At 33.4% G+C, this 23,211-nt stretch overlaps 1 pseudogene; it reads right to left on the bottom strand.

Annotated features, from left to right (window-relative positions):
* Positions 1–1,104: 1,104 nt before the first annotated feature.
* Positions 1,105–2,308, bottom strand: LOC113181228 (protein prenyltransferase alpha subunit repeat-containing protein 1 pseudogene; annotated as a pseudogene).
* Between the last annotated feature and the right edge of the window lie 20,903 nt (positions 2,309–23,211).

Here is a 23,211-nt window from a genome sequence, read left to right as displayed (position 1 = left end):
ATTCCCTTATTATTGTTGTATAAAACATTTATATATAATTTTTATTATATACAAGCTACACATTGCCATAAACTTAATTCTCCCACACTATTTAAAATTTAAATGATTTTAAGATTTTGGTTAATTGTTCTTATGTTTTCTCTATACAAAATATTATCATTTGTAAATAATTACAGGCTTCTGTTTCTCCTAATTTTTTTCTTTTCCTCCTAATTTTGCTTATTTGCAAGAACATCAAGGAAAAGTGTTTAACATTACACATTTTTGTTTGACTATTATTTTTATTTATTGCATTGATTTATTGATTGATTCAGTACTAAATAGTTTTAAATACATATTATGAACTTGGAAATGCCTTTTGGGTTTCGCTGCTGGATGGTTTATTTTAAGTGTCAACTTTATATTTTTTTTCCTGATTTTTTAAAAATATTTTATCAGGGTTGATATGACGGTCTGGCATATGCCAAATATGAGGTAAAATGCAATCAAACCAATAATAAAAATAATTTTCTAGTACTACCCTTATATAAACTCTTAAATTACATTTCGTTTTTAAATAACCATTTCAAAATGGACTACATTGGAAACCTTTTTTTTTTCATATTAATTTCAATACTTCTGACTTTGGTTATATCAATCTATAACTTGAATAGAATATGCTAGAAAAAGAGAACTGATTTATATTTTTACATATCCAAACATCTATCTAGCAATTTGATTCTGATAATCAATTAAGTTCTTCTGCATCTGTATTAATGTTTCTAAGCTGAACTACGATATAAATTTTTAATTTGAAAAGTTTGCTTATATAACAATTAAAGTGAGATGAGAAACCCCAGGTATAGAAATATAAAGGATGAGGAATTAAAAAGAAAAAAATTAAGACTCACTTTTTAGTAGGAAGAAGCTATACAATTCTTGTATCCCCAAAGGAATAGTAATTCTTAATAAAATAAACAAAATGAAAGGTTTCCTATAGATTTTTAACCTAAAGATGAGGAACACATAGTTATTCAGTAATAGCAAACAGTTCATGCAACTATGTCAATAAAAAGGGAAACCAGTATTACACTAAAAGGGGAAACTTATAGGATTAATCCACTTTCATTGACTCAAAATGACCAGCCATTTCCTTATGTGTTAGTGTACCTGGCTTGCTCTAATGTTCCAGCAAGTGGACAATACTAGATCAATAAACTTGTGCTTCACTTGTCCTAGGAATCTGGAGCTGGGGTTCACTTCAGGCGTTTGGTTTTAGCCTTACTTGCCTGAGGCTATTTCTTCTACTTCCATTGTCTCAAACAGCCTAGGATCTGCTGGGATGAGTGCAAGTCATTCAAAGTCTCACCAGGGCTGTCTGCAGGTGACAGCTGAGTCATGCTGTGGGGAAACCTACTGTGTAAGTAATGTTGAAGGTAGAAAACATGCAGTCTATGACACCAAAGGGTTTCATGTCCTGGGTAGCAATCAATAAGATCTGTGCTGAATTCCACTTTCTCTTCTAGGAGATGGGGAAGATTTATCCTTGGCTCCTCTGTTGAAGCAGTTGCTTCTTCATCTTTTGGAAGAACTAGAGCTGGTTCATTTCTCAAAGTGCTTTTCTCCATTACAGAACTGTATATCACAGTTTGACTAATCAATGATTTTAACAAAAACTGGTGGTAGTGAAATCCACTGTTGTCTGAAACATTCGTGGATGCCCAATGGTTTGTAGAAGATAGTTCATCAAGAAGAATATTGACATCTAGCTTGGCCACTGCTGCTTCACTATAGACTTTCATCTCTTTTTGTATTAGTAGCTGTGTCCTCTCTGCAGGAATTGTTCCCAAGTTTCTTTTGGTTATAAAGGAAGGCAAGAAAGTTTTCTGAATTAGCTGCTGTAGCACCTATCGCCTATGAATCCATGTTTCTGGACTCTGGAAATTCAGTTAAGACCAGTTTTCCTAGCTGTAAGTCCTTAATTGGATTTAAAGTGCCAGAGAGGATCAGCTCTTTTTCACATCCATGCTGTAGTAATGTCTGGGTTTAAAGCAGCAGGGTACATGTGAAATGTATCAGTTCATCTGTGTTCAGCTATTGCTTGTTCATTCTGTAAAAAAAGGAGCTTATTGTGGATATATGGCAAAAGGAACTTCACATACCACCTCTACACACCAAGTTTGTTTTCAACCAGGACTATGGGACTTCAGTTATATGTTGCTTCAGGGCATGGGATCAGGCCAATTTTATCTACATGTGGGTTCCTCCTGAAGGTGTTGATGATGTCCTTCACTATCCACTACACCAGCACCACTACTTCCTCGCTCATCTCGGTATATTGGATCAACTTGACTTTTGTGAAGGATACCAGATAGCTGGTAAAACATTATTTCTGAGTGTGTCCCTAAGGACGCTTCTGGAAGAGATCAACATTTGAATCAGTAGGCTGAGAAGGAAAGATTAACACTCACCAATGTGAACAGACCTCACTTCTAGTCCATTGAGGGCCAAGATAAAGCAAAAAGATGGAGGAAGGGTCCATGGTCTGTCTCTCCTTGAACTGGGACATTTGTCCTCTACTGCCCTTGGACATAGGAGTTCCTGGTTCTTGGACTTTTGGAATCAGACAGAATTACACCACTAGCTTTTCTCATTCTAAGCTTGCAGACAAAAGATGGTGAAGGATTTCTTGGCCTTCATAATCGTGTAAGCCAATTCCCAGTTTTGTGTCTCTGGAAAACACTGTGTAAAACAGTTATCAAACGGGAGGTCCTCATTAGTGAGTATTTGATTTGTGTTCTTTCAGAAAATTTTCTGGATGCTGGATGCATTTAAAACATATTCAAAAAAAGTTAGTTAACAAAGTATATGATACCATATAATTAGTGTATAAGTATTATATTACTTACATATTAAGAAAATATGTATTTCCATATATATATTTAATATATATGATACCATATAATTAGTGTATAACTATTATTTTACTTACATATAAGAAAATATGTGTTTCCATATATATAATATATATATGATATACAGATATATACCACTAACCATATATATATCACTGATATTTTTTCCCATTTTATTGTAGTATAGTTGACAAAATTGTGTGTATTTAAGATGTGCAACATGATATTTTCATATATTGCATGTATTGTGAAGCATGATGATCACTGTCAAGCTAATTAACATATCCATCATTTCACATAGTGTTTTTTTTTTATTTTTGGTGTAAGAATACTGGAGTTATCATGTTGTACATTTGGTTTTCAAAACTTTATCATTTTATAACTAAACTTGTTACTATTTTCCCACCTCCTCCCAAACCCAGTAATGACCATTCTACTATGAACTCTGCTTTTTTAGATTCTACACACAAGTGAAACCATGAAATATTAGACTTTCTATATTTCTCTTATTGTTTCAACATAATGTACCCCCAAGTTCCTCTATGTTATTTCAAATGAAAGAACTAGGTATTTCTTCTTTTTTTAAGTTGAACAATATCGTGTGTGTGTGTGTGTGTGTATAGTATTCACACCCACAGACCCACACACATACATTTTCTTTACTTATTTATCCATTCATGGATACTTGGGTTGTAATCCACCTCTCGACCATTGTGAATACGCTGTAATAACATGGGGAATATAAATCTCTCTTCAAGATATGTATTTCATTTCCATTGAAATTATAACCAGTAGTGGAATTCTGAATGATATGGTAGTTTAAGTTTTACTTTTTTGAGGAATCTCCATATTGTCTTCCAGTATATTTGTATCAATTTATATTCACAAAACAATGTATAAATATTTCCTTTTCTTCATATCCATGCCAATTATTATTTTTGCTTTTTTTATAGTAGATACTTTAACAGGTGTCAGGTGATATCTTCTCATAGTTTTGAATTTAATTTCCCTAATGATTAGTAAATCTGTGTACTGCTTTATGTACCCTCTTGTTGATCATTTGTATGCCTTCTTTTGAGAAATGACTATGTAGATCCTAAGCCCAATTCATTCTTAATCAGATTTTTTTTACTCCTGAATTATTTAACTCAATAATTGCTTAATATTTTGGATATCAACCCTTTTTATGATAATACAGTTTTTAATTATTGTGAAGTAATGGCAAATTTTGGAAGCTTCAACATTATATTATATAAGATTTCAGTTTTTTTAATACATTAATATTTTTAAAATGTTGCACACACATTTACCAAGTACAGCTATGTATTACTTTATGATAAATTCAAAGAATAAGGTTTCTGGGACTCTCAAGTAAATACATTTTAAATGTCAATATATGGCTCCAATTGCCCTCCAGAGGGCCATAACTCAGCTATAACTTGCCTATTATCACAAAAATAAAATAAAATTTAAAAAAATAAAGCTATTAAATTGGGTGTATCAATTTATACACCCAATGGCACTGTTAATATTTGGTGGTATTTCCTACTGAAAAAGAGTAGTTCAGGGGCTGGAGATGCAGCTTAATGGCAGAGGGCATACTTAGCATGTGGAAGGACATGTGATGGAGCCCTGAAATATTCCCACAAAAAAGAGTTGGCCAAATATACTTTTGGAACAGATAGTTGTATGTAGCATTTGATTTTAAATTAATTTAGAATACATTTAATCCTAATGCCCTAAAATATTATGGATATTTTAGATTGCATGCGCTTGAAAGTAATATGAACTTTACAATGCAAAAGAGAAATGATAGATACACACTTAAAATGTTTCAGAATCAACTGACACAGACCTCAAACTAATTATGGGAGAATATGCTTGAACACTAGCGATTTCAGAAGGTTCATAATGACCTAAGCCAACTTTATTTTACATTATCTAGAAACTAATTCCATATGTGATTAAAAAATGCAATTCTTTTACATATGAGCATATTTTGTGAAAGAATTATTTTAATTTTCACATGACACTAAAATTAGATCATTATAAGCTATGTAGTTATGAGAAATCTATGCATAATGAATTTAAATATGATCAAAACACTGTTGTTCCTTTTTCAAAATATGAATGACAATTCCCTGATAATATGAATGAGTTTTAATTCTTAGCCTCTCATTTTTGCTTTGTGAGATTTGTTTGGAGAAGAAAGGCAAATTGAATTTTAATTATTTCCAAGTTTATTGTTGTGAATTTTAATATATATACAGACTAGTATGACTGTACACTACTTTTAAATTGAAAAGTGAATTTTTTTTCTGAATAAATCATGGTCAAAATATGACAAGAAAATATGAGGCTCTCATAAATGAACTGTGATAAATCATGTTTCAACTATAAAGGAGAAAAACAGTGTCATCCTCTCCTTTTACTGGTAAAGTACAGCACTTATTTCATGAGAAAAGTAATTACCTCAGTGACATTAAAGGCCCATTTTAATATTATTTCAAATCTTTCTTTATTTTTTTTTCCAGCTGTGTTCCATTTGCAACATTTTATCCATTCAAGCGCTGAAATGGAACTTACTTTAGATGGCATGTAATGCACATTTTGTTTTATTTTGTCCTTGAGAATTTTTCTGTATACATATGCACAGACATAGTTATAGCGGTATAAATGGATCTTTGTTCAAACTAACTCCTAGTTCAGATTTCAATTAACGTTTTTTTTTCTTTGCTCTTTTTCTTGTCAAGGCAAGATTACTAGCTGTCTGAATATATTTATACATGTAGTTCCTTTCTTAATATTTCAATATCAAAATTAGTTCTTTGTTTTAATTTCTGGAGGTATTATTTCAATTTCAGAATGGATTCATATTGTTAAAGCAAACAAAATAAAATTAAAATTTAAAAAATCATTGTTCCTACATAAACACCAGTTGATTTTCATCTCCACAGTTTAGTAACTACAAAAATGGAGAACGTTTTGAAGCTTTATTTTATAAGCATACCAGATGCATTTCTATCTATCATTAACTAATGCAAGTCTGGTTTTTTTTCTATCCATTTTTCATCTCTCTTTGTTGAGGCTGTACAAAGCACTCAGGCTAATCAGCATACAAAGCTGGAGTGAACTTTGTCATGTCTCTCTGGTCTATGTCTTGTCTGGTCTTAGCTGGCTTTGCTAAAACACATCATGGACTCACTAATTCTGTGTATTTGACTTGAAAATACTGATATTGACAAAGATAGAATTGGACAAACTGTACATATACAGCAAGGACACAATTGGTAAGTTGGTTAATGAATAGAATCAATTGTAAGAGTTTCTAAAATCAGTCACTGTACAAGAAAAACTGAAAATTTCCAAAATTTTACAGCTGACATATGAAAGAAAAAGTCTGATGGCAGTTTCCTTATGTTTAACAATTCTGAAATTTCCTAGTTATTACCAATAATGAGCAACAAAGTTTTCTAAAATATTGTTTCAAATTTTGCCCTAATTAACCTTGCTGGAGGAAAAGCTGAATATTTAATGAAAAATTATGTCATAAAATTGTTGACAGATGAAGATATAATCAAAGAGAAAAAAAGCTAATAATTGTAGAAGAGAATAATATCCAAGTGGTTAAGCTATTTAATTAAAATAAATGCTAACTTATATTTCTGTATTTATTGATTTTGTTGAGACTAAAATGAAGAGGTGTGGGCAGGTGGCTCTCAGGGGTTGAGTGACCCTGGGGTTAATCCTGGAACAACAACAACAACAACAAAAAAAAAAAAAAAAAAAAAAAAGGAAAGAAAGAAAGATAGTGTCAGGAGTTGCCACATAGGAACTGAGTGCCCCTTAGCCTTGAGCAATGAGAATGTGGAGATGTGGCAAGCCAGCCATGGTCTGTGTGTGTGTGAAGTACCAGCACTGAACACACAGGGTTGACTGAACCAATGTTGCCCCTCTGTTTGGGCAGGCAATATCTGCATCTTTTTGCTTGCTCTGCCTATCATCCCTACACAGCACATGAGAGGGGCGTGGCCTTCCTAGATGTCAATCAACCTGCTGACAGCTAGACATTGAAGCTAGACTCAACCCCCTGAAACCTGACCCCTTGCCTCATTTGAATAGCTTCTTTCCAATAAAAGGGTTCTGCAAGTACCCCTTGCTCTCTTTCTAGCCTGCCTTTTCCCCCTGTGGGAGCTGCTGGTGAAGAGTGGTCACTGAACCCAAAGAAAAAGTACTTTTTGTGTCTGTGTCTTTATTTAGTCTCCAAATTCACTTGGAGTGACCCTGATCGGTTTAGTCCTATGATGCCACAAGAAAGAAAGAAAGAAAATCTGCCTGCTTCTTGTTTCAGCAGAGCTGAGTGCAGTTTTTCACCCCTTTTATGATTACAAGTATCTTTTTGATTTTTTTCTTTAGTAACAGCAATTTTCAGTTCCCCAAAACTGTATAGTTTGTTGCAATTTTCTTCTCCTTCTAAATACATCATATTTTCCCTTAAGTCATATTTATGATGTTTTTTTCTTAAGGATCTCTCTCCCAATTTTATAAACCCCAAACTGCACAAAACTGGATTCCTCTCTCATATTGCTCTTTACCCTAATATCGTGTATTTAAAAACGTTTAGTTTATACTCATCTCTATGCCTTTATTGAAGATGATGGACAGTCCAGACAAGTTTTTTTTTTTTTTTGCTTGTTTCATTTTGTTGTTGTTTATTTTCTACAAAATGTACTCATCAAATAAAACCAATATATGAATAACTCAGTCCATGATTCTTGGGGGAAATTTATGTGATTCTTCAATCAGAATTAGCTGTTTTGTCCATTTTTACAACTGTTTTTAATTTTGTAATTGGATTTATTATTGCAGAGCACATATGATTACTAGTCCTTATAGCACCGTTTTTACCTAAATGAATGGACACAAAAATATACATAAAATTTAATTGCTATACCTTGAATGTTTTATATTAAATAATCTCATGAAACATGAATCTCATGAAAGAAACATTGAAAAATCTCCCAATATAATAGGTTACTTGGAGAAAAATATAATAATTGAGTAAAGAATATTTATGAAATACTGTCATGTACCTCAGGAAGACACCTTCTTTGATGAGGTGGAATTGAACTCTTTCATATCTTTTGAAGCTTTCTCTAACATTGCAATCATTAAATTCATGTATATCTCAATATGCCCAATATTCCTCTAAGAGATTTCCATGTAAACTAGAAACTCTTGAGGTTATTAATGATGTTCTTATTTATCTCTGTATCTTTGGTGAGTGGTAGAGGCCTTCTCATGAACTGAGGATTTTTTTTCTAATACTTATTAGAAAAAAAATTAATATGTATTAGAAAAAAAGACATAAAAGGGAATGAAGGAGACAAAGAGGTAGGGAGAGAAGGAGAGATACATTACCTTCTAGTAGTCAGATTTGCCCCCGTTTACCTAATTTCAAAGCCATGTTCTCCTTTCTCATTGCAATGTCTCCCATCACAGACCAAGAATCAGCTGCAGAGAACAGCCAGTTCTGCCAACAATTAAAGATTCAGGGGGGGAAAAAAACCGAATGCAGGCATTCATAAAGATTATGAAATGAATCATATCCTTTTCCCATGTAAATTACACAGCAATCAGCATAAATGGGTTTAATAAAGAAGTTGCTTTAAAAATCCAAAGATGCTGCTCAAAGTGTTTTATTTAAAAACCGAGAATAGCTCTCTTTAGCCAGTGACACACGCTAGGCAGATAAAATTGCCTATTCACCAATGCATTTGCAAACTTCTCTCTTTACATAAGACCTCACACTGCTTTCTTTCCAGTGGCATGAATTATTTTATTTTGATATAAAATTTCTACTAACAATAATACATACTTACTTTATAAAATTTAGAACATTTGAATGAAAAAAGAAAGAAAATTGAGTGAGCCAAAATAGTTCAACCAAGAAAACCCCAATTAGGATTCCATTGCAGTTATTAGACCAAAATGTTGACGGTAGTGACATCAGAAATAGAATCATGATAAATATTTGTATTTTTCCTGTATAGATAGGATAGTATAATGGTTTAGACAAATAGCAGAATAGGAATTTAGGATGCTGTCTTAATGTGCGTGCACTTCTACAGTAAAATATCATAGAGTGGATTATAATAGCCATTTGTTTCTCATAATTCTAGAGTGTGGGAAAGACAAAATCAAGGTACAGGTAGATTCAGTTTCTGAAGAGAGAGCCCTCTTTTTTGATGACTAATGGTTGCCTTCTCACTGTATCAAGTGGCAGAGTATATTCCGTTCTCTCTTCCTCTTCTTAAAATGACACCCTAATGTCATGGGCACTCTAACTTCATGACTTCCTCTAAACCTAGTTAACTCCCAAAGGCCTTATTTCTGCATAGCATTGTGTTAGGGTTAGGGGTTGAACATACAAATTTTGGGAGAGCCAAATACATTCATAACAATAGTCTGTGCATTTTTGCCCCAAACAGTGGAGTTTATGTTAGTAGCTGCTTTTTAGGAAGAGGGACAAGTTTGGAGCCATATCAAGAGTTTTACTTTGGAGGAATGTAGCTTATATTTGAGGTAACAATTATAAAATCACTTCAATGTGCCAAGCATTTGGTTGTGGGAGTTGACAGTCCAAGGTAAAAGAATCAAGATGGGTCATTTAAGATGGATGGAAGCTAATTTAAAACAATATTTTATATTTAAAATTTCTCAAATTTTAGAACTTGGTTTCTTGAATAAGTGAGGGGAGACCATCATTTATTTAGCTACTTTTTTATAACATATACTTTTCACTTGATAATCATTACTGTTTTATAGAACTAAAAAGAAAAATAATGGCTATTGATTTTTTAATGGTAATACTATAACTCTGGCTTTTCTGAAAAATTCCAGTTTGGATATTAAAAAAAAATGTGTGTATATATTCAAGATATTTTCATGTAGTTGATTTGCAGAAGTGTTATTTTTCTTCTTGATTCCTACTGAAAGCACATTTTATGTTTGTAAAATAATTAGATTTTTTATTGTTATACATTGTTTAGTGTGAGAAAACAGATATCACATTAAATTGTACCGAGTCACTGAGTAGTCTGCTATTACATAGTTATGTTAATCCACAAGCAGTAATTTACTATGTGTTATGAAATGTTCTGAGGCCTTGGGGAATTAAAAAATAACTACTCTTAAATTATATTATTTTATTAGTTATATTACCTTCCTAGCTTACTAGAATATGATATATATATATATATATATATATATATATATATATATATTTGTTTGTATATCTATATAATCACATATATAGTTATATAGTGTGAGGTGTATACATATAATATATATATATATATATATATATATATATATATAGATAGATAGATAGAAGATAGATAGAAAGATATAGATAGATAGAGAGAAAGATATAGATATTAGATATAGATATAGCTACAGATATCTATAAGATTTTCCCCAAAGAAACACCATAGGAGAGTGCAGTTAAATTCTGTAAGAAATCTGAAGGCCAAGGTTAAATTTGAATGAAAAGACTTTCATTAAGAATAATGGTCTAGATCTGCCCACACTGACTTGCATGCCCAGCCTCATAGTAGGCCTGGGTCTATCCCATCACAGGCAGACAGCTGCCTGAGCTCAGGCTCCAGCACAGGACCACCTCTTTCGACCAGGAGAGAGGCCAGGTCCAGATCCATCCAAACCAAGGTACATGGGACCCACATCTGGGGTAGGTCGGAGTTTGCCACCCCACCCCCACCTGGGAGCCCAAGCCTAACCCACTTGCATCTTGGGACACTGCAGACATTGCCACAGCTTTCCCCACACAGTATCCCCTACCTTTTTGACAACAGACAGGGCCTAGAAACAACTGCATCTCAAAGGCCAACCTCCTCAACCCCATCTCTGTAAGACATTGCATTCATCCTGGGGCACCTCAATTATTATCTCAAGTTACCTAAGCTATTGCCACCACCACCTTTAGTTGCAGCATTGAGGGACACCAGAAGGGTCTGAAAGCCCAACATCAAGGTGAGGTACAAACAATCTGCATGGGTACTACAAGAATATAGGGTAGAAACTGTAATATCTGCAAGAAAGGAAAACAAATAGAAATAGACAATATGAAAAAACAAGGGAGGAAAGTGCCCCAAACAAACCAGGATACTATAATAACGAATCCATGGACAGCAAAGTTCATGAAATGTCAGAGAAGAAGTTAAGAAGATTCATAATTAAAATGATCTGTGAATTAAAAAAATGACTTAAGTGAACAAATACAGGCAAAAGTTAATCATTCCAACAAAGAGAGCAAATACAGGTATCAAGAGATTATTTCAAAAAAAGAGACAGAGACTCTGAAAAAAAAATCCTTGAAATGAAGGAAACAATAAACTGAATAAAAAAAAACTCAATAGAAAGCATAACCAACAGACTAGATTACTTGAAAGAAGGAATGTCAGATAATGAAGACAAAGTATACAATCTGGAAAATAAATTTGACCACATATTGAAGATAGGAAGAAACCATGACCAGAACATTCAAGAATTATGGGTCAAAGAAAGGCACAGAGTTTCAAACCAAAGGAATGCACAACCTCTTCAGTGAGATAATATCAGAAAATTTCCCAATCACGAAGAATGAATTGGGAAACCAAATACAAGATGCTTACAGGACACTAAATGTATAAAATGACAACAGATCTAATAGCAAGTTACATTATAATACATACAGAATAAGGATAAAATCTTAAAAGCTGCAAGAGAGAAGAATCAGAGGGAGACCAATTCGTATCTCAGCAGATTTTTCAACCCACACTCTCAAAGCCAAGAGAACTATAATGGAGGGCTGGGGATGTGGTTCAAGTGGTAGTGTGCTCCTCTGGCATGCGTGCGGCCCGGGTTCGATCCTCAGCACCACATACAAACAACGATGTTGTGTCCGCCAATAACTAAAAAATAAATATTAAAAAAATTTAAAAAGAGAGAACTGTAATGGAAATACTTTGCTTCTACTTTTGGTTAGTCTAGTTATATTGCATAAACATTAACTACTCCATACATTAATGGGTAATGGAGAAGTGACTGGAAAAATGTCTAACCTAAATGCAAAGATATCCATACTTAAATTACTTTAAATATTGTAAAGTGCAATATTAGGTACATGGTTGCAATGTATGATAAGGACAGTCTTTTCTATATGTAACAATGCGCTCCCTTAGGTGCTTTTGACAGATATAGATAGATAAATATAGAGATAGATTTATTTAAAAAGATATTTCTTAAGGACACAGTGGAAGATGGCAGAGCACAAAAAACTAAGAATTTGACTTTCTACTGAAATCCCAACTGAGTTGACAGATACAATTAGAATCAATTAGTTAAATACTTGTGATATCCAGGGGAGGGCTTCATGAAGAAAAAAGCTTGAAACACTGTCCTTGGACATAAAGTGTAGCTAGCTGGTACCAGGGTGAAGAAAAGTTACTCTAGGCTTCCAAAGCAAAGTTGTGAGTTCTGATCTGCCTGGTGAGTTACTAGTAAGCTCAAATGCTGATTAATGCTGAAAAACATTAAAAACCTATTATATGGAAACATATCTTCTGTTCCTGGATTGGAAGACTTAGTGTTGTTAAGATGATAATACATCCCAAATCATTCTGCAAAGTCAGACCAATCACAATCAAAATTCAATAGCCTTTTTATGCACAAATAGCAAACCAATAATTGAATTCATATGAAATTTCAAGTTGCATTGACTAATCAAAACAATGTTGGAAAAGAAGACAAACATTGGAGGACTCACACTAAGTTTCAAAACTCATTATAAAACCATAATAATCAAAACAGTGTGATACTTGCATAAGGATGGACATTTAAAACAAAGAAATAAAACTGATAGTCTAAAAGTAATTCAAACATCGATGGTTAATTGATATTCAATGAATATGCCATGGCCACTCAGTGGTAAATAATTAAATCTCTAACAAATGGGTCTGAGACAACTGGATAATCATATTAAGAAGGATGGTTTATTGCAGTATATATGAGGAATTTTTGCAGTTTAATCACATTAAGACAACAATCCAATTTAAAAATAGGCAAAAGACTTAGATGATATGCAAATAACCAACACAAACAATAAAGGTGTTCAACCTCAATGGTCATTAAGAAAATGCAAATTCAAATTACCATGAACTATTGCTCCATACTTTCTAGAATGGCTATAATTTTAATAACAACAACAATAAAAAGAAAATAGAATATAGGAAGTGTTGGTAAAAATTTGGATGAATATGCCCAGACCCGCCTGGCTGACCTGCACAGAAACTTCAACCCAGGGTAGGCCCTAGTCCATCTTGCCACTATCACACACCTACAGTAGCTCAGGACTGTCCCAGATCCACCTTGACAATCTGCAAGGGAGCCAGGGCCCAGGATAAGCCTGAATCCACTCCCTCCACCATGTGGGAGTCCAGGTCTAACCCACTTCCATCTTGAGACACTGCAGCCATTCCCATAGCCTTCCCCACAAAGTAGCCTCTATCGTGGGACAACAGACAGGGCCTAGAAGCAGCTGCATCTTGGAGCAGGCATCCCAAACCAGTGTAAGGCCCACCCTTTCAGCCCCAACTCTGAAAAACCTTGCATCCATCCTGGGACACCTCCATTGCTACCTCATGTTACCTCCTGATATTGACACCACCATCTTCCATGATAATAGTTACAGTAGCATCCATCCTAGGACACTGGCAGGGTCTGGAAGCTCAATACCACAGTGAGATTCAGATAATGTGCACAGATATTACAAGATTATAGGGTAGAAATTATAATACTTCAGATCCAAACTGTAAGAAAGGAAATCACATAGACAACATGAAAAAAACAAGGGAGGAAATTACCCCAAACAAACCAGGATACTACAATAACAGAACCCTTGGACAGCATGGTTGATAAGATGCTAGAAAAGGAGTTCATAATGTTCATAATTAAAATTAACTGTGAATTAAAGAATAATCTAAATGTGCAAATACAGGCAAAAATTGATCACCCCAAAAAAAGAGTTAAAAGCAAATACAGGCAACCATTAATGACACTAATAAACAGACATACATTGATCACACCAACAAAGAGGTAAGGGAGTAAATACAGGTAGAAAAAGATTACTTCAAGAAATAGATAGAGATTCTGAAAAAAAAAGTCAGAAATCTTTGAAATGAAGGAAACAATAAGCCAAATAAAAAATTCAATAGAAAGCATCATCAACAGACAAGATCAGGTAATGAAAACAAAGTATATAATCTGGAAAATAAAGTTGACCACACGGTGAAGATGGCTAAGAAACCATGAGAAGAACATCCAAGAATTATGGGATAACATCAAAAGAACAAATCTAAGATTTATTAGGGTAGAGGAAGGCACAGAATTTCAAACTAAAGAAATGCACCATCACCTCAATGAGATAATATCAGAAAATTTCTCAACATGAAGAATGAATTGGAAAATGAAGTGCAAGAGGCATACAGGACAGAAAATGCACAAAATAATGAAAATGACAAGCATACAGGAATAATCATACAATTTTAAAGGCCAAGAGAAAGAAATCAGATCACATATAGGGGGAGATTAATTCCTATCTCAGCAGGTATTTCAACACAAACCCTCAAAGCAGGAGATCCTGGGACAACAATATACCAAGCTCTGAAAGAGAAAGGATGCTAACCAAGAATCTTCTCTCTAGCAAAATTAAGCTTTAGATTTGATGATGAAACAAAAACCTTCCATGTTAAACAAAAGTTAAAAAAATTTACAACTACAAAGCCTGCACTACAGAATAATGCTCGGCAAAATATTCCATGAAGAGGAATTGAAAAATAACAATGAAAATCAACAAAGGGAGGTATAAAAACTAATCAAAGGAAAAAGCAAGTCAAGTTAAATACCAAAAAATAAACAAAAATGCCTGGGAATACAAATCATATCTCAATAATAAACCTGAATGTTAATGGTGTAAACTCACCAATCAAAAGACATAAACTGGTATACTGGATTAAAAAAAAAAAAGACCCAACATATGTTGCCTCCAAGGGACTCATCTCATAGGAAAAGACATCTACAGACTGAAAGTGAAAGGCTGGGAGAAATCATGCCACTCACATGGATTGCAGAAGCAAGCAGGGGTTTCTATTCTTACATCAAATAAAGTAAACTTAAAGCCAAAGTTAATCAAAATGGATAAGGAAGGATATTTCATACTGCTTAAGGGATTCATTTATCAACAAGAAATAACAATAATAAATATATATTCCCCAAACAATGGAGCACCTATGCTCATCAGACAAACTCTTCTCAAGTTCAAGAGTCAAATAGACCACAAAAGAATAATTCTAGATGTTTAACACACCTCTTTCACCACTGGATAGATCTTCTGAACAAAAGCTGAACAAAGAAACTATAGAACTCAATACTACAATCAATAACAGACTTAACTGACATCTATAGAATATTTAATCCTTCAATGAGCAAATACCTTTTCTTCTCAGCAGCACATGGATCTTTCTCTAAAATAGACCATATAGTATGCAACAAGGCAACTCTTAGCAAATATAAAAAGTAGAGATACTATCATGCATTCTTTCAGATCATAATGAAGTGAACTTAGAAATCAATGATAAAATAAAAAATAAAAGCTACTCCAACACCTGGAGGCTAAATAATATGCTACTGAATGAACAATGGCTTGAAAAAGACATCAAGGAGAAGATTAAAATATTCTTAGATGTGAATGAGAACACAGATACAATGTATCAAATCTCTGGGACACTATTGTGTCCCAGAAGCAGTACTAAGAGAAAAGTTTATTGCATGGAGTTCATTCCTTAAAAGAAGAAAAATTCAACAAATGAATGACCTAACATTTCATCTCAAAGCCCTAGAAAAGAAGATCAAATCAACACCAAAAGCAGTTGAAGACAGGAAATAATTAAAATCAGAGCTGAAATCAGTGAAATTGAAACAAAAGAAACAATTGAAAGAATTTATAAAACAAAAAGTTGTTTCTTTCAAAAAATAAATAAAATTGACCAAATCTTAGCCATGATAACAAAGAGAAGGAGAGAGAAAACTCAAATTACTAACATGCATGATGAAAAAGTAAATATCGACAGATACTATGGAAATACAGAAGATACTTAGAAATTATTTTGAAAACTCATACTCCAATAAAATAGAAAATATTGAAGACATCAACAAATTGTTAGAGTCATATGATTTGCCAAAATTGAATCAGGATGATATAAACAAATTAAACAGATCAATTTCAAGCCATGAAATAGACGATGCCATCAGAAGTCTACCAATCAAGAAGAGCCCAGGACTGGATGGATACACAGCAGAGTTCTATAAGACCTTTATGGAAGAAATAATACAAATACTTTAAATTATTTCAGGAATTAGAAAAAGAGGGAGCACTTCCAAACACATTCTATGAGGCCAATATCACCCTGATTCCAAAACCAGGCAGACACATCAGAGAAAGAAAACTTTAGGCCAATATCTCTAATGAACATAGATGCAAAAATTCTCAATAGAATTCTGGCAAATCAAATGCAAAAACATCAAAAAGTTAGTACACCAGAATAAAGTGGGGTTGGGATGCAAGGTTGGTTCAATATATAGAAATCAATAAATGTAATCCATCATATCAATAGACTTAAAGATAAAAATCATATGATCATCTCAATAGATGCAGAAAAAGCACTTGACAAAATATAGCACCCCTTCATGTTCAAAACACTAGAAAAACTAGGGATAATAGAAACATATCTCAACATGGTGAAAGCTATCTATGCTAAGCCCCAGGCCAACATCATTCTAAATGGAGAAAAATTGAAGACATTCCCTCTAAAAACTGGAGCAAGACACGATGCTCTCTTTCACCACTTCTGTTTAACACGGTTCTTCAAACACTGGCCAGAGAAATTAGACAACAGAAATTAAAGGGATACAGATAGGTAAAGAAGAACCTGAATTAGCACTATTTGTTGACAATATAATTCTATACCTAGAAGACCCAAAAATTTCCACCAGAAAATTTCTAGAACTAGTAAATGAATTCATCAAAATAGCAAGATACAAAATCAAGAATCAATAAATAGGATGGATTCAAACTAAAAAGCTTCTGCTCAGCAAAATAAACAATCAGTGAGGTGAGTAGAGAGCCTACTAATTGGGAACAAATTCTTACTACATGCATGTCAGATAGAGCACTAATCTCTAGAATATATAAAGAACTAAAAAATTTTAACACCAAAAATACAAATAACCCAATCAATAAATGGGCCAAGCAACTGAACAGACACTTCTCAGAAGAGGATATACAATCAATCAACAAATATATCAAAAGTTGTTCAACATCTCTAGCAATTAAAGAAATGCAAATCAAAACAACTCTAAGATTTCATCTCACTCCAGTCAGAATGGCAGCTATTAAGAGTACAAACAACATAAGTTTTGTCAAGAATGTGGGGGAAAAGGCATACTTAAACATTGCTGGTGGGACTGCAAATTGGTGCAGCCAATATGGAAAGCACTATGGAGAATCCTTGGAAAACTGGGAATAGAACCTCCATTTGACTCAGCTATCCCATTCCTCAGTCTGTCTGCAAAGGACTTAAAAACACATACTTCAGGGACAAAATAACATCAATGTTTATAGTAGCACAATTCACAATAGCTAAACTGTAGAACTAACCTAGATGCCCTTCAGTAGATGAATGGATAAAGAAAATGTGGTATTATACATAATGGAATATTATTCTGCATTAAAAGAGAATAAAATCGTGTCATTATCAGGTAAATGGATGAAGCTATAGAATATAATGCTAAGTGAAATTAGTCAATCCCCAAAAGCCAAATGCCAAATTATTTCTCTGATTTAAGGATTCTGATCCATAATGTGCTATGTGGGAGTGGGGAGTGGAATTGGAGGATTAAGTGTACTTACTCTAGATAGGGAAAAGGGGAAAGGGGGAGGGAGAGGAAGAGAGGGGGTGATAATGGTAGAAAAGATGGTGGAATGTGATGGTCATCTACACCCTAAGTACATATAAAAAGACATGAAGGATGTGACTCTACTTTGTGTACAACCAGAGATATGAAAAAATGTGTTCTATATGTGTAATATAAATTGTAATGCATCTGTTTTCAATTTTTTTTAAAAAAAAGAATAATGGCATAGTTATTGACTTTCATATCCACCCATTCATATTACTATTAATATCAATGAACTGATTGAGCATATTATTGGGCATTATGTGGCAGACTGTCTCATAAAATCATCAGAATTTCCCATACTTCAGAGTTAACCATTTTTGCAGATGGTTGAGATATTTGTACGGAAAGTGTTTTCCCCTTTTTGATCCCCAATCTCTAATTTTGGATCATCTGATGATGTCATAGCCTTGTGTGCCTGTGATATTTGAATTGATTACAGAGGAAAAAAGAAACCATGGTAAAAGCATGCATATCAAACTTAAGGAAGAGCCTGCTGATTACACAGAAGAAAATTCCTATTTACATGCAAATATCTTTGTAATCAGCAGTGATAGGAAAGAAAACTTAAGAATCTAAAGCCTTTAGATTTATAAATGTTCCAACATTCTCTAAAACCCTATCTCAGGAAATTCTTCTGATATCAACGATAAAGCAAAGCTCATTTAACAAAAAATTAGCTATATTTTATGTGGAACAATGCATACTAATATGTCTTATTATTTTTTAAACTAATTAATACTATCTTTATTGACAACATAACTTTTACTAGACCAGAATACATTAAATGGTTTGAATAAAATGCCTGAATTCCTGATTCCCACTTTATTTTTTTAGTTTATTTTAATTAGTTATATATACCCACAGAATGCATTTTTGATTTATTATACACGATTGCAGCACAACTTTACATTTCTATGTTTGTACATGATGTCACATTGCACCAAATGTGCAGTCATACTTGCATCTAGGGTAATGATGTCCATCTCATTCTCAGTGTAGTTCAGGCATTTTTCAGTAGTCTTAAAATGGATATTCTATGGTCAATCTTTGGGTCTCAAGACAATGATAATTTTTTAGTAATCTGTGCTTAAATCTTATTTTTGTTCCCTTTAAAAGGGGGATGATACTGACTATAGAGGTTATTCTTAGGTTTAATTAAAATAAAGTACATTTCAGTACCTGAGTGTTGGTATATAATTTAAATGTGCTCTAAGACATGCCATTTAACAAGAATCAATAATTCAGCCATACAGAAAAATGAAATTATGGCATTTGCTGGTAAATAGATAGAGTTGGAGACTATCAATCTAAGTGAAATAAGCAGATCCTCAAAATACCAATTCTGAATGTTCTCTCTGATATGCAGATGCTAACACTCAATAAGGGGTGAATGGTAAGAGAGAATAGAAATAATAGACAAAGGGGAATGAGATGGTGGATGGGAATCGGGAAGACAGAAGAATAAATTGCACATTACTTCCTATGTTCATATATAAATAGACTACCAGTGTAACTTCACATTATGTAAAACCACAGAATGGGAAGTTATACTCCATGTATGTATAGTATGGCAAAAAATATTTTACTGTCATGTGTAACTAAAAAGAACAAATGAAAAAAATTTGAAAACACATGCCAATTGAATATGGTTATTATTACTATTTTTTGATTAGCTTAATACAAGACCCCAGTTCATACAGCCGTAAGTAAGTTTTAAAGGAAAATATTTTTATGCATATAGATACAATTTTATAGGAAGTAGAGTACAGTAGGTAGTAAGCAACAGTGTTGGCATATTTCAAGAACTACAAAAATTGGAAATTCATACAAATTTAGAAGTAAGGGACTTCTTACAATTAACATTGTATCAGAAAATTCCTTATTTGATCATTTTTCTAGTTTAAAGTTTGAAATCCAGAGAAATAATTCAGTTTCAATTTGTACTTGGGAGATCAATATGAATTCATTTGTTTGCCAAGTGATGTTATAAACAGTCATTATTCTAAATTCCCTTGTTCCTAATCATATTACATGTGCATGGATTGAATAGCACCCTGACAAAATAGATCAGAAAAAAGTTTTGTTTTTTGTTTTTTGTTTTGTCTTGTTTGGTTTGGTACTGGGAGTTGAATCCAGGGGAACTTTACCACTGAGTCTCATATTCAGTCCTTTTTATTTTTATTTTAAAATGGGGTTCCACTGAGCTAACCAGCCTGGATTTGAATTTAGGATCCTTCTGCTTCAGCCTCCCTAGTCACTGGGATTGCAGATACGCAGCACCACTCATCCCCTGTTTTAGATCTTCAATCAAAGTGATACTACAGTGTGAAAATACTTAGAGGCAGGACAGCAGTTCTCAAAGAGTAGTTCATGGACCTTTTAGAAAAACTGTAGGGTAAACTTTTTTTTCAAAATAATGCTAGCTTCAACAAATATTTCTGGAAATTCTATATCTGCATAAATTTAGATACTTATCATGAATCATATACTCAGATTAATTCCAAGTAGATCATAGAACTAAATAAAAGAGCTAAAATTGTCAAATTTTTAGAAGAAAAAGTGAAGAGTAAATCTGAGTGAACTTGGACAAAGCAGTGGTTTTTTAGATACAACACTAAAAGCATAAATCATAAAAAAGAAGATTGTTAAATTGAACCTAGTATAAATTCTAGAAATTTGTACTTTAAAATACACCACTATGGATGTAGAATAGCAAAGCTCAAACAGAGAAAAATCTCTGCAAATCAGATCTCACAAAGTGATCATATCAGATTCTTCAGAGAAAGAGCATAAAGTTCATATACACAGAGGAAAAAAAATTAAGGAACCATTTTATGTGATTATGGAGGTTTGCTAAGGCCAAAATCTGCAGAATGTGCTAGAGAATGGAAAGAAATTGCAATCTGAGTCCACAGGCAGTTAGCCAGTTAGCAGGACTCCTTGTTGTTAGTTCTGTTAAGGCCTTCTACTGATAAGATGAAGTCCATTTACATCCTGGAGGGCAGTCTGCTTACAATCCATCAATTTAAATGTTAATCTCATTCAAAAACACCTTCACCAAAACATCCAGAATAATGTTTGATCAAATAACTAAATGGCAGTGGTTCAGCCAAGTTGACAAATAAATATACCCATCATGACTTTTGCTCAGGATATATAAAGAACACTTACAACCCAATTTTAAAAAGGGACTTGCTTGTGGTTTGAATACTTTTTTTTTTGGGGGGGGGGGGTACCAGGGATTGAACTCAGGGACACTCAACCACTGAGCCACCTCCTCAGCCCTGTTTTGTATTTTATTTAGAGACAGGATTCTCACTGAGTTGCTTAGCACCTTGCTTTTTCTTAGACTGACTTTGATCTTGTGATCCTCCTTTCTCAGCCTCCCAAGCCTCTTGGATTATAGATGTGCAACACCACACCCAGTTTAAATAGATATTTTTCTTAAAAATATATCTGACTGAATAATAAGTACATGAAAAGATGCTCAACTTCATTAGTATTTATGGAAACATAACAACATGGGACTGTCTAAAAAAAAACAAGACAATGATAAGTTTTGGTGACAACCTTCAAACATTGCTGGTGGAAATGAAAAGGTGCAGTTACTGTGGAAAATGGCTTGGCAGTTCCTTGAAATATTAAAAATAGATTTACTAACGACCTGACAATTGTACTCCCAGAAAAATCATAGCACATATCCAAAAATATCTCATGAGTGTATGTTCATAGTGTAATTATTCATAAATGTCAAAAAGCTGAAAAAAGTCCTTAGGTCCAACAACTGATAAAAAAATGTTATATATCCATATGATGAAATATTATTTGGCAAAATAAGGAATGGGGCTGGAGATGTGGCTCAAGCGGTATCATGCTCGCCTGGCATGCGAAGGGCGCTGGGTTCGATTCTCAACACCACATAAAAATAAAATGAAGATGTTGTGTCCACCGAAAACTAAAAAAAATAAATATTAAAAAAGTTCTCTCCCTCTCTCTCTCTCTCTCTCATTCTCTCTCTCTCTCTCTCTCTCTCTCTCTCTCTCTCTCAAAAAAGAAATAAGGAATGAAGCACTGACATATGCTACAACACAGTAAGTGAAAGAAGGCAGTTACAAAAGGCTACTTCCCTTATGGTGCTAGTTATATATAAAATGTTCAGAATATGCAAATACCTACAAAAGCTAGATTAGTAGTTGCAAGGTGCTGTGGGAGGAGTGACAGATAACGGCACAGAGTTTTCTTTTCATTGATGAAAATGATCTGAAATTAGATTATAGTAATTACTATATAACAGTGAATGTAAGAAATATTGAATTTTATAATTTAAACAAGTGAGTGTTGCAGTAGGTAAATTATATATCTACATGCTTTTAAAATAATACTAATATGTCATTACCCATTTATTCCTTTACAAATATTCAGTGCGATTTTTAAGAAGCTACATAACCCATGATATCACCACAGATTAACACTGGAGCAGAAATTATAATCCAGATGCCTTGTATTAAACCAAATATTTTTTAAAATTGCAAAAAGTAAAACAATGACTTAAATTACTTTTTTATAAAGTGTTGCTTTTTGTTAACATGTATTTTGTTGTTATACTTTAGTAAATAACTATGTTTAAAATGTTCTGAGTTTCAGTTTCCAATATAGTAAATATCTTAAAGATGCAATTTGCATAAACAAAAGCTCTATGAAGTTGTCAATGACTAAGACTATGAAGGAATCCTGGAAGCCAAATGAGACAAATTCTCTGTCTGGGAATTACTAAAGAGTAATGAGCAAACACATAAATGGCAGAGATGGCCAGTGCAAGAGTCAGCTCTCAATTCCACATGCTGTGACCGGAAGGTGAGTCTACATTATATATAGGAAAGTCCTCTGTTTTATATACTGTGATGCATAAATGGTGCTGTGACATTTTCTGATGATTACAGGCACATGAAATAAGAAAAAGGAAATTATTTTTAGTTTTTGTTTTGACTTAGTAAATGATCACAAAGGCAACTGAGCAAAGAGATTGCCATTTTTCAGACATCTTTGTCTCTGCAAAATCTCTCCACGAAATAATTAATGATAATGAAGCACTTTGAAAATGAATCCATGCTATAGTTGTCTTTAGTGATCAAAGTTAGCTCTGCTTATAAACATACCAAAGAAACTTATTTCAAAGACAGCAAGGAACTCCAGTTAAGGGGAGGCTTTTGATGAGAAACTCTGAGTATTAAATTCAGTTCTA

Source organism: Urocitellus parryii, chromosome 5 (assembly GCF_045843805.1).
Source record: "Urocitellus parryii isolate mUroPar1 chromosome 5, mUroPar1.hap1, whole genome shotgun sequence".
In the NCBI taxonomy this organism is placed as follows: domain Eukaryota; kingdom Metazoa; phylum Chordata; class Mammalia; order Rodentia; family Sciuridae; genus Urocitellus; species Urocitellus parryii.
Note: the sequence above shows the minus strand (reverse complement) of the source record. Positions and strands in the feature narration are given on the sequence as shown.